The following is a 13828-nucleotide window of genomic DNA, read 5'->3' on the forward strand; positions in this document are numbered from 1 at the left end:
TGAGATCGTGGACTACCTCTGTTGTCTCTTTGACAGGTTTAACTGGTGTGTCGATTCTTTCTTGGTCCTTTAGTTAGATTAGAGTTAGTTTGCTGTCAGTGCATGGATTACTGGCCGCCCCTGGACCGGTGTCTCCGACGGTCCAGTTTCCCCGAACCTCCACTTGATCGTGTATTACTTGAGTGGGGCAGGCAGGCAGTTCCTGAGTGCTCCAGAGCACCCAGGACCTCAGACTGGGGCGAAGGTTCCCTTTCCAACAGGACAATGACCCTAAGCACACAGCCAAGACAATGCAGGAGTGGCTTCGGGACAAGTCTCTGAATGTCTTAGAGTGGCCCAGCCAGAGCCCGAACTTGAACCCAATCGAACATCTCTGGAGAGACCTAAAAATAGCTGTGCAGCGACGCTCCCCATCCAACCTGACAGCTTGAGAGGATCTGCAGAGAAGAATGGGAGAAACTCTACAAATACAGGTGTGCTAAGCTTGTAGCGTCATATCTAAGACTCTGGGCTTTAATCACTGCTAAAGGTGTTTCAACAAAATACTAAGTAAAGGGTTTGAATACTTATCTAATTGGGATATTTCAGTTTTTTATTTGTAATAAATAATCAAACATTTCTAAAAAACATTTTTTGCTTTGTCGTTATGTGTTATTGTGTGTAGGTTGATGAGGGGGATTTTTTAAATCAATTTTAGAATAAGGCTGTAACGTAACAAAATTAGGAAAAGTCAAGGGGTCTGAATACTTTCCGAAGGCACTGTATATACAGTGGGTTCAACTTACTGACTTGCAATGCACAAACAATACTTTAAAAAATATAAACAATATAATTATAGAGAAACTCAAAATACCAACATGAGAAATACTGTACTTTATTAATGTTTCAATGGAACCAACCAAAATCATACAATTATTTAATACAAAATACATTTAACCAAAATCAACAGTTCATAATTATTGGCACTCCTCATTTAGTACTTAGTGCAACCACCTCTGGCAAGGATAACAGCATGGAGTCTTTTCCTGTAATGTTAAGGAACACATTTGGAGGGATTTTGGACCATTCCTCATTGCAGATCCTTTCAAGATCGTTCACATTTTTGGGTTTGCGATTATCAACTGCCCTCTTCAACTCGGCCCACACGTTTTCGATTGGATTGAGGTCCGGAGACTGAGATGGCCATGGCAGAACATTGATTTTGTTGTGGGTTTTGGGTAATTGTCTTGTTGGAAAGTCCACCTATGGCCAAGTCCCAGCCTTCTGGCAGAGGCAACAAGATTGTCAGCCAAAATTGCCTGATACTTGGTGGAATTCATTATGCCATCAATCTTAACCAGGGCCCTGAACCTCTGGAATTAAAACAGCCCCAAAACATCACTGACCCACCACCATATTTCACCGTGGGTATGAGGTGCCTCTCCTTGTATGCATCTCTGTTTCGACGCCAAACATGCCGATGCTGTATCTGACCAAAACTTTCAATTTTGGTCTCATCTGACCAGAGCACCTTCTTCCAGTCATAATTTAAATGACGTTTGGCAAACTCCAAGCGCTTGCGCCTGTCTTGGGCTCAGAAAGTGCTTTCTTCTGGCAACCCTTCCAAAGAGCTTGTGGAGGTGGCGTCTGATGGTGCTTTTTTAAACCTGGTGACCCCAAGATGCCACCAAGGCCTGAAATTCTTTCACAATGATTCTTGGGGATTTTGTTGCTTCTTTCACCATCCTCCTTCCTATCATGGGGAGGAAAATGCATTTGCGTCCTCTACCCGTGAGGTTTTCAACTGTTCCATATCTTTTGAAATTTTTAATAATTGCCCTGACAGTGCTCAGTGGTATATTCAATTGTTTGCGGATCTTCTTGTAGCCATTACCAGATTTATGAAGGACTACGACCATCTGTCTCTTTTGAACTGCCAGTTCTTTTGTTTTCTTCATGGTGTTGGATGACAAAAGGATATTGCATGCGTGTTACCTCATTTTATACCCTAGTGAAACAGGAAGTGATGTAATGCCTCCATATAGTTCCTTAAGACTTAGATCAAATTAAATAAGTGGAATTTAATTCCTGGTTTAATTTTGGTTGATGTTATTTACAATAATCTTTAAGGGTGCCATTAATTGTGAAACCTTGATTTGGAGGACATTGATTTTTAATTAAATCAATAAATTATTTTGGTGGGTTCCATTGAAACATTAATAAAGTACAGTATTTCTCACATGTTGGTATTTTGAGTTTATCTCTATGATTTATATTGTTTATATTTTAAAAGTATTGTTTGTGCATTGCCAGTCAGGGTTGCCAGTAATTTTGGATCCCACTATTTATTTTTTATTTTAAAAAAAATATTTATTCACAAAATTTCAAAATATTCAGTATGTCAACCAATCATCTGAGCAGCCTGACTTGTTTGCAACCTTTTTTGCATAATTTCTTTGAACCATAACATTTTTCAATTCATCATCGATCCAGGGGGCTCTAACAGTTCTCACAGGTATTTTCTTAACAGGTGCATGCTTGTCAACAATTGGCAAGAATAATTTTACAAATACTCCAAGTGCTGCATCTGGATTCCAACATAAAAAAAATGTTATCTTCAACAAAATAAACATTTTGTATGATCTCTTTTATAAATAACTTTAGGCCCTGCCTTTGTTACTTTGGATTTCCTTGTTATAGACACAATGTTATGGTCACTAGAGTCATAGGGAAATGATATTGCTCTGGAGCAAAGCTCTGCAGCATTGGTAAATATATGGTAAGTACAAGTGGATGTCACAAATCCAATACTCCTGGTATACACTAGTGTTGTGTGATTAACCTGGGTCATGTTATAGGCACTAGTCACATTAAGAAGCTTCCTCTTGAGAGGACAACTAGATGACAACCAGTTATTGTTCAGGTTACCAAGAAAATAGCATCATAGACCTTATCTAACATCACACATGTTCTCCAGATACTGACAGTTTGCACTTGGCCTATAGCAGCACCTGAAAGAAGAGGCTTCTGATGAGGCAGGTGAACCTGAACTACATCACTTCTACTTCATTCGTTATGAGATCCTCTCTGAGCTTTACAGGAATAGGGCTCTGAATATATACAGCAACACCTCCCCCTTGGACATTCCTGTCTTTTCTATAGACGTTATATCGTGCTGCTGCTCCAGTTTCAACTGTTCTGCCTGCGGCTATGGAACCCTGACCTGATCACAGGACGTGCTACCTTGTCCCGGACCTGCTGTTTTCGACTCTCTTTCTACCGCACCATCTGTCTCTAACTCTGAATGCTCGGCTATGAAAAGCCAACTGACATTTACTCCTGAGGTGCTGACCTGTTGCACCCTCTACAACCACTGTGATTATTATTATTTGACCCTGCTGGTCATCTATGAACGTTTGAACATCTTGGCCATGTACTGTTATAATCTCAACCCGGCACAGCCAGAAGAGGATTGGCCACCCCTCAGGGCCTGGTTCCTCTAGGTTTCTTCGTAGGTTCCTGCCTTTCTAGGGAGTTTTTCCTAGCCACCGTGCTTCTACATCTGCATTGCTTGCTGTTTGGGGTTTTAGGATGGGTTTCTGTATAGCACTTTGTGACATCAGCTGATGTAAAAAGGGCTTTATAAATACATTTGATTGATTGGTTAATATTATCTAAAATTAGCTAATTACTAATCTCAGGAACTTTGTTTCTGCGACTACTTATATTTATGTGCAAATTTTAACCCTTTCCTTGGTAGCTTATCTGAAACTGAACTCATAATGATAATAGGTTGTATTTCTAATAATTATATTTCTGATAATAACAAAGAAGGAATTAATGTATTTTTGAGTAGATTATGTTCAGCAGATGATGCCTTATCTGTTTTAGCTTGGCTGTAGCAGGGTGCCATATTCTTCGTGCCATTTCAGCATAGCTGTCTTGCTGGACTGTTGGTCTCGGGGTTTCTGGCTTCTCTGGGTATAGTGATGGTCTCTCTGGGTGTAGTGATGGTCTCTCTGGGTGAAGTGATGGTCTCTCTGGGTGAAGTGATGGTCTCTCTGGGTGAGGTGATGGTCTCTCTGGGTGAGGTGATGGTCTCTCTGGGTGAGGTGATGGTCTCTCTGGGTGAGGTGATGGTCTCTCTGGGTGAGGTGACGTTCTCTCTGGGTGAGGTGACGGTCTCTCTGGGTGAGGTGACGGTCTCTCTGGGTGAGGTGACGGTCTCTCTGGGTGAGGTGACGGTCTCTCTGGGTGTGGTGACGGTCTCTCTGGGTGTGGTGACGGTCTCTCTGGGTGTAGTGACGGTCTCTCTGGGTAAAGTGACGGTCTCTTTGAGTGAGGTGATGGTCTCTCTGGGCGGAGGGCTGGACTCTGAGTACGAGGCTGTGGTGTTCTTATTTGCTGGCTTCCCATTGGCAGGATTATAATTCTTGCAGATGGGTATCTCTCTGTGGCCATAATGGCTACTTCTGCTATACAGCTGTCAGCTTGTTAATGTTTGGACTTAAGCTTTGGAAGTATGCTTGGGGTCATTGTCCATTTGGAAGACCCATTTGCGACCAAGCTTTAACTTCCTCACTGATGTCTTGAGATGTTGCTTCAATATATCCACATAATTTTCCCTCCTCATGAAGCCATCTATTTTGTGAAGTGCACCAGTCCCTCCTGCAGCAAAGCACCCCCACAACATGATGCTGCCACCCCCGTGCTTCACAGTTGGGATGGTGTTCTTCGGCTTGCAAGCCTCCCCCTATTGCCTCCAAACATAACGATGGTCATTATGGCCAAACAGTTCTATTTTTGTTTCATCAGACCAGAGGACATTTCTCCAAAAATTATTATCTTTGTCCCTATGTGCAGTTGCAAACCGTAGTCTGGCTTTTCTATGGCGGATTTGGAGGAGTGGCTTCTTCCTTGCTGAGCGGCCTTTCAGGTTATGTCGATATAGGACTCGTTTTACTGTGGATATAGATTATTTTGTACCTGTTTCCTCCAGTATCTTCACATGGTCCTTTGCTGTTCTGGGATTGATTTGCTTTTTTCGCACCACAGTACGTTCATCTCTAGGAGACTGAACGCGTCTCCTTCCTGAGCGGTATGATGGCTGCATGGTCCCATGGTGTTTATACTTGCGTACTAGTGTTTGTACAGATGAACGTGGTACCTTCAGGCGTTTGGAAATTGCTCCCAAGGATGAACCAGACTTGTGGAGGTCTACAATTTTTTTTCTGAGGTCTTGGCTGATTTCTTTTGATTTTCCCATGATGTCAAGCAAAGAGGCACTGAGTTTGAAGGTAGGCCTTGAAATACATCTACAGGTACACCTACAATTGACTCAAATTATGTCAATTAGCCTATCAGTAGCTTTTAAAGCCATGACATCATTTTCTGGAATTTTCCAAGCTGTTTAAAGGCACAGTCAACTTGGTGTATGTTAACTTCTGACCCACTGGAATTGTGATACAGTGAAATAATCTGTTTGTAAACAATTGTTGGAAAAATTACTTGTGTCATGAACAAAGTAGATGTCCTATCCGACTTGCCAAAACAATAGTTTGTTAACAAGAAATTTGTGGAGTGGTTGAAAGACGAGTTTTAATGACTCCAACCTAAGGTTATGTAAACTTCCGACTTCAACTGTATGTTCTAGCTGGGTTGCTATCTAACGTTAGCAAACTAACCAGGTGTGTCCTACTGTTCAAGTTCCAGGGACAAACACAATAATTCTAGCTTGCTAATTTAAAACTAGAATATCTAGCTAGCTGGTTAGGTAAATCGATGCATAATCAATGCTCACTCCATATAGCGTAGCAGTTGCAGCTCATTTTGGGTTTCAGTTGGAAGGTGAGAACACCTGCTGCCACTAAAATCCAGAGGCCGTTCCCTGAAGGGGAGATATGAATATTGGTCTTCACCCAATGATATTTAACTTCTACTGTTTCTATCTTATTGATTGTATTCAATACATCTAGCCTGCTAAATTAGCCAGCTAGGCTTGCATGACCCTTGTTTAAGTTTAAAAAAAACTAATCGGGTTGCCAAGGAAATCATTTTCAGTTAGCCACAGTAATTCATAACACTGTAGCTTAGCTTGGTAGCTAATATTTTACTTTTGTCATTTCTTTTACCAGGAATATTGATGTTTATTTCAAAATATCATCTGAGCAGCCTGACTTGTTTGCAACCTTTTTTGCATAGTTTCTTTGAACCATAACATTTTTCAATTAATGGATTTTTGAGTAGATTATGTTCAGCAGATGCCTTATTTATTTATCTTTTATTTCACCTTTATTTAACCAGGTAGGCTAGTTGAGAACAAGTTCTCATTTACAACTGCGACCTGGCCAAGATAAAGCAAAGCAGTGCGACACAAACAACAACACAGAGTTACACATGGAATAAACAAATATACAGTCAACACAATAGAAATATATCCCAAACTACTTCCCGCAGCTATGCTTTGGGTGTAACTGTAGATCATGACATAACAACATAATTTTTCAGGATTTATTGATTCAGGATTTATTGAGGAATGTTGACAGTTTTCAGGAACAATTGAAAGAAGTTGTTCAATCCTGCCGGCGTGCTGTCGTTAACCTGGAATTTAGACAGAGTTATGCTGAATAAATTAGAGCCAAAATTACAGTCTGACAACACTTATTTCAAGACACATTATAACTAATTACAGAGCAATAACATTGTCATATACCTCATTGAGGATCTAGATAATTCTTCTAACATCTCTGGATTACAACCAAATTATGATAAGTGTACTATATTACATATTGGATCACTAAAAATACAACTTTTACAATACCGTGGAGTTGACCAATAAAATGGTCTGACGGTGAAGTGGACATACTTGCCATTCATATCCCAAAGGAAAGAAATTATCTCACTACAATACATTTTTATAGAAAGTTAGCAAAAGCAGACAAGATCTTGCTACCATTGAAAGGAAAATACCTGTCTATTTGTGGAAAAATCCCCTTCCCCTTCCAACTTTGATGTAATGTCCTTAAAACAAGTCAAAATGACCCTGTGGCACCCCCATAGAGACTGCCAGAGGCCCGGACAACAGGCCCTCTGATTTGACACACTGAACTGAATCAGAGAAGTAGTTGGTGAACCAGGCGAGGCAATAATTTGAGAAACCAAGGCTATCGAGTCTGCCGATAAGGATGTGGTGATTGACAGAGTCGAAAGCCTTGGCCAGGTCAATGAATACGGCTGCACAGTATTGTTTCTTAATTGATGCAGACAATTACATCTATCCACAATATTAACGCTGATCTAACCCCCCCAAAAAATATAAATAATTGTCATATACCAGAATAATTCTGCACTAATGGATTTTCACCTGTTAGCATGTTGCTGGTCTCTCTGGAGTGTTCTGCTGTCCCTTGCTGGTGGCCTGCATGGGTCCTCACATTGAAGGTGGATGACACTGCATTCTCAGTTTCACTACGGGGACCATACATGTGGACAGGAGCATAGGCAAAGCCCTGGGGCTGCATGGGTGATGGTGTAGGGCAAGGGTAAGAGGCAACACTGAGCTGGGCTGTTGACCAGTACATAATGTGGAGGGATCACATCAGGGGCAGCCTGGCAGCAGCGATGGTCTGTGGGTTTGAAGGTAGGGGCCGTAGGCATGACTGGCATGTAGGCACCACTCATGGGGCAGCGGGTTTGAAACGAGCTGGCACCACCCATAGATATGTCATGGGTCCTGAAACGGGGCCCAAAGTCCTGGCACATTGGCAAGTTGGCCTGGTCAGGGTTGTAGCCTTGCTCTTGCTCTTGCCCACAGCCAATCACAATCCTAGATCCTCCTGGGAAAGCCACAGCTGTTGGCATCCCAGCCATAGTCTCAATGCATGCCAGGTGGCAGAGTATCCAGCTCCTACCACATGCTTCAGGTGTAACATACTGGCACTCTGGCATGGCCACAGTAGGGGCTGGGTCACATAGCCTTTGTGAATCTACAGGGATGATAGAGGAGATTTGTTAGGGGGGTTAATGACAATAACTACACAAAGAGGGTGAAGAACTACAATTGGTACATTGGGTAGGTATGAGCATATTATATTGTCCTTCTACAACCAATCGTTATTCAACTTACGCGCTTCTCTGGACCAGCTGGGAATAAACTGATGTTGTTGTGGTTGAACATACATCTGTGGCACTCCCATAATGCTTTGGTAGACCAATGGAGTCACATAGGGTGTTCTTCTGTTCTCCTCATTCACATGGAATGCTTCTGCATTCCGACCAGTGCACTGATGCAGGTGGGCAACAATGGCTTGGGGGAGTGGCAATGAAGGGGGTCTATTTTCCTCCTGAGCCAAGATTGATGGATAAAGCAGAGTGGCTGTTGTTTTTTGTGGAGCTGGTACATATGGGTTTGGTAAAGTGACTGCCCTTGGTCCCGCCACGGGTGGCACAATAGGAGTGCTAAGCAATGGGAGTGCTCCAATTTGTTGAGCAATATAAATAGGCGGGAGCACCAAACTGGGTATATTACCCCCCTGTCCAGCTGAAATTGGGGGGTACACCAAACTAGGAACACTTATTTCTTCTGCTGGTGAAACACTTGGTGGCATGAAGGTGGCTCCAATTGTTACCTGTGGTGTTGGAGGATACACCAAACTGGGGACACTTTCTTCTTGTGGAGCTAAAATAGGTTGACATACAGGAATGTTCACCACACTTGTATCCTTTGTCTCCAGTGGTGCTGAGATGGGTGGGCCCATAACATTGAAGCCTGTCATCTCATCTGACACCTTGGATAAAACACCAAAGTTCACCCCATTAATTTTATTCAGTATCATCTCATTCATGTAGGGGTTGTACCCGTTCACATCAGGTACTGCACTGGGGAAACATCCATCCTGAAGTGCTGAGTTGACGGGACCCATAATACCAGGGGCTATTATATCATCTGACACCATGGTTGACACATCTTCATTCACCCAGTTCATTTGATCCACTATCATTTCATTGAGGTATGGGTTGTAGGCATTCGGATCAGGTAATGCTATATTTATGTCCATGTGCTTGTAAACAGAATTATCTCCAGGTGAAAGAGGATTCCAACCAGGTTGGGTTAGGAGATCCCTATTTCCATCACCAGAAAGCTGAGTGTCCTCAGTCAGCGCTAGGGGCATGACCAATTGGGTGGCTGGCTGATCTTTGACCACCTGCGATGGGGCTGTAGGCGGGGTGAAACATGGTGTGCAGTCAGGCTGGGTGTTACCTGGGGAACCAGTGGCATCATCACCACAAGCTGCTGCTTTTCGAGCGTTCCTCAGTGTCTTACTGACTGATGAGACTCTCTGAAACACTATGGTCTTCGGGACCTTGTCTGACTGCACCACAATCATGTACTCACAGGGTACAGAAGGTGTCCTGATCAGAACAGCATTGGATATGTGATAGATCTCACTCAGTGGAACCCTCTCGAAGAAAGCTGACTTGGTTTGCCGGCACCGGTCTGGAGCAGCAGAGTTGATATCACAGGTAGCCGTCATGCAGTCATTCCTGGATTTCCTGCGGAAGACGACTACATCTTTGGCTTGATCTGCTGAGATGGGATGAGGGGACACAATAGAGGTAACTGCCTGCATACTTCTCTGGAGGCCAGAGTCATTGAGGTATTGGCTTGGCAGGGAGGTTGCTTCTGCAGCTTCTTTGCAACCTGATAGACCAGGCAACGTTGTGCCAGTGTACAGAATGTTCTGGCCGTGGACCCAGGGCTGCTCAGCATCCTGCTCCTCCACTCCTGGAATACTGGGAAGAGTTTGGAAAATCCTGTCTGGAGGGTAAATTCCAAATGGTTGAACATATTGACCACCAGGAGACACTGCTGTGGCACTTTGATTCTGAACTGCCAGCGGAGCAATCACAGCTCCAATGCCATGACTTGGGAACTTAGGCACTATAAGAGAAAAATTAAATATAAGGGTCGCGGTGTTTGATTGACTTTGAATTGTGATTTCTTACAAAGCCAGGAGTCACATTAATTAAGTCACATTAATTAATGTCTTGTGCTGCCATGGACTTTCCATTTTTATTACAGTAGGCTACTCTTCAGGTACCTGTTTTGGTACTTGGGTATGGCCTTATCATTATTGGCTATTATCTAGTTAGGCCTACCTTTAGTTGTATTGAATTCTCTCACAAGGTCGTTGATGGCAAGAGTTGGATTTTCTGTGCCCAACATAGCAATGAAACATGTTACTTCAGTTTTCTCAACATATTTCATGATATTTTGTTTAAAAAAATGTAGTTATTCTCAACAAACATGTGTACCTGTCCTGAAGTGCAAGAGCTCGGCGAAGTAAAATGTAGCAAACTGTGAGATGGAATCTGGCCGTCTTTTCACCACGGACCGACTGAGGCCTTCCAAAAGAGTCATCAAGCCCTGAGGCACTTTGGCGGAATATCTGTAGGACATCTTTAACGGAAGATCACCTCGTTGAGATAATTCTCCTGAAGGGAAATATTATATAAATTAAATTAATCTAATATATCGGCCTATTACTTTATATAAGGAACACATCAGCTTCTGAGAATTTTTCATTTTAATTTCTACGTGCAACTATACAAGGTTGTCTGTGTTTGTCTGAAAAGTAGACCTAGGTTAACTTACTCTACGAAAAAAACGTCCTCTTTTCTATTCCCGTATTCCAAATGCAAAGAAATATGTTGTCACATGAATTTACCAAGAGGTAACAATGGAATACGTCAGTAAACAATATACAGCATAAACATACAATTATGCAGTTCGTCATAATAACCGGCATGGCCCACGTGGGAAGGTCGTCAGAGTTTAAGATCACAATGCATGTAATCTGAAATTGCCGCCACCACCTCCAAATGGTGCCAACTAATTATAGAATAGGGTCCGTTTTTCATATGGACATAAATTAAGCCACAAAACGGATGTTGTCAGCATAAAAGTGAAACAGCTCATTCGAAATGCAGGATTAATTGACAACACTTTATTGAACAGTATGTAGAGCTCTGACACCACATAGGAACAACTTCCTGTTACAATGTAACCATCTCCATCCACATAATCCTCCACAACCCCACAACAAAGTGGTATACATATGACATTTAACTCATTATTACATGTCATTCTAATATACTTTTCTCTTACAGCTGTGAACTTACTTTGTACCAGCACTTACTGGTCACACACTCAGTAGTCAAAATGTATACATCACACCACATCTTACATCCCTTTACACAATCACAGGAAAAGATGGGAGGTCAGTAACTGACTTTAGTGTAGATAAAACAATGTTCAAAAACAACCTTGAACATGAAAAAAAGAGTCCAACTTTAAAGGAAACATAGCATGTTGAAGCCTTCACAAGCCCTTTACCATATGGCCTATATAGATGTTTCAGAAATCATTCATAATAATATACCATGCTATATGAAGGGTGGCAAAGAGTTATTCCACATTTGACAAGCACCAGATGCAAAGACCGTTTATATCCCCCTTCATGTATACTGAACAGAAACATAAACGCAACATTTAACAATTTCAAAGATTTTACTGAGTTACAGTTCATAGAAGGAAATCACTCAATTGAAATAAATTCAATAGGCCCCAATCTATGGATTTCACGATTGGGCAGGGGCACAGCCATGGGTGGGCCTGGGAGGGCATAGGCCCATCCACTTGGGAGCCAGGTCCACCCACTGGGAAGCCAGGCCCAGCCATTCAGAATTAGTTTTTCCCCCACACATTAAGGCTTTATTACAGAGACAAATACTCCTCAGCACCCCCCATCCCCCTCCTCAGACGATCCCGCACGTGAAGAAGCCGGATGTGGAGGTCCTGGGCTGGCGTGGTTACACAGGGTCTGCGGTTGTGAGGCCGGTTGCATGTACTGCCAAATTCTCTAAAACGACATTGGAGGCGGCTTATGGTAGAGAAATTAACATTAAATGATCTGGCAACAGCTTTGTTGGACATTCCTGCTGTAGGCATACCAATTGCACGCTCTTTCAAAACTTGAGAAATCTGTGTTTTGTGTTGTGTGACAAAGCTGCACATTTTAGAGTGGCCTTTTATTGTACTCAGCACAAGGTTCACCTGTGGAATGATCATGCTGTTTAATCAGCTTTTTGATATGCCACACATGTCAGGTGGATGGATGGTTTATCTTGGCAAAGGGGAAATGCTCACTAACAAGGATGTAAACAAATTTGTTCACAACATTTGAGAGAAATAAGCTTTTTGTGCGTACGGAACATTTCTGGGATCTTTTATTTCAGCTCATGAAAAATGGGACCAACACTTTACATATTGCGTTTATAAAGAGTTTATATCACCCTTCATGTAGTATGAATTAAAGACTGTTTATATCACCTCTCATGTAGTATGAATTTGCTAATAAATGATTTGTGCTGTGTAGTGCTTGTGCTAAGCCTTCATAGCCTGGTTCCTCTCTAGGTTTCTTCCTAGGTTTTGGCCTTTCTAGGGAGTTTTTCCTAGCCACCGTGCTTCTACACCTGCATTGCTTGCTGTTTGGGGTTTTAGGCTGGGTTTCTGTACAGCACTTTGAGATATCAGCTGATGTACGAAGGGCTATAAAAATAAATTTGATTTGATTTATAATTTGTTTATTTGTAAAGTGGGACTTGAAATTGTTCATTTTACACTGGAAGTTTGATGAGCTGACTCTTTTTGCTTTTTATTGCTTTGCCTTTTATTGCACCTCAGAGTGATTATAAAAAGAGTGATACAATACCCTGCACTTTCAATTTAGTTGTAGACTGCCTTGAATGGTTCACTCGTCATCAGTGTGGCCTGATGATAAAGCCTGATCAAATTAAAATGACAGAATATCAAACTTGAATGTCCAGTTTGAATAACTTAAATCCTATCGTGGTTATTACAATGCCTGTAGTTAATAGGACCTTGTTGCATTTTGTTAAAAACCAGAGTAAATATGAATATAAATGTGTTCTGTGTCCTGATAAGGCTGTTGTCATCCAAAGTATCTCAGGAAAAAAAAAACATTCTCATTTATAGTACACAGCTGTAGAAAATAAGCTTTCAGGTCCCTGGGTTACTAATACCCCTGCACTTGTATGCATATTGTGCAGATCAATGCCCACTGCTTAGAAACTAAAATAAATAATGTTACTCTATAACATTGTTTGGACTAAAATTGTGCTAAAATGTCACAATACATTTGGCTGTGCATATTACTTGTAAGCTATAATGTGAATGTCAGAAAAACATAACAGCAATTTCATACTATTCAGGATTCAAGGTACCGGACTCCAAAATTAAACGTTTTTACTGCTTAATGGTACGCGTTCCATGGCACGCTGCGTGATACAATACCACAAGGTAGCAGGCCACTAAGTTCTTGTTCAATAATTTTTAGGGTTGTTGTCACTTTGACTTCACTATAACACTTTCTCATTGCAGAAAAATTATCTATTGATGAAAATGTTTGTTTGCTGCATGACAAGCAAAATTTGGCTATTTAATAAAAGACACATTTCTGAGAAACCAGAGGAGAGAAGATAACTGTATGGATATTGGTCAATGAGAGGGTACTACAGCAGCAACAACTAATACATTCTAGAACCTTTGTCTTGCCTTGTCACATGAGGCAAACATACAATTTGACCACTTGATTATGGGTTATACTCAAACTAACAACTCTTGTACATGTCTTCCCAAGAATATGACAAGAACAAAAAGACAAAGTTTCCTACTGTTAACTGTACTATTACTACCTATGGTCAAGAAAACCTGAAATGGGAATAAGGTGTGCCTCTTCAAGAAGTTACTTGTATCCTATGGTCCACA

Source organism: Salvelinus namaycush, chromosome 10, assembly GCF_016432855.1.
Source record: "Salvelinus namaycush isolate Seneca chromosome 10, SaNama_1.0, whole genome shotgun sequence".
NCBI classification, from domain to species: domain Eukaryota; kingdom Metazoa; phylum Chordata; class Actinopteri; order Salmoniformes; family Salmonidae; genus Salvelinus; species Salvelinus namaycush.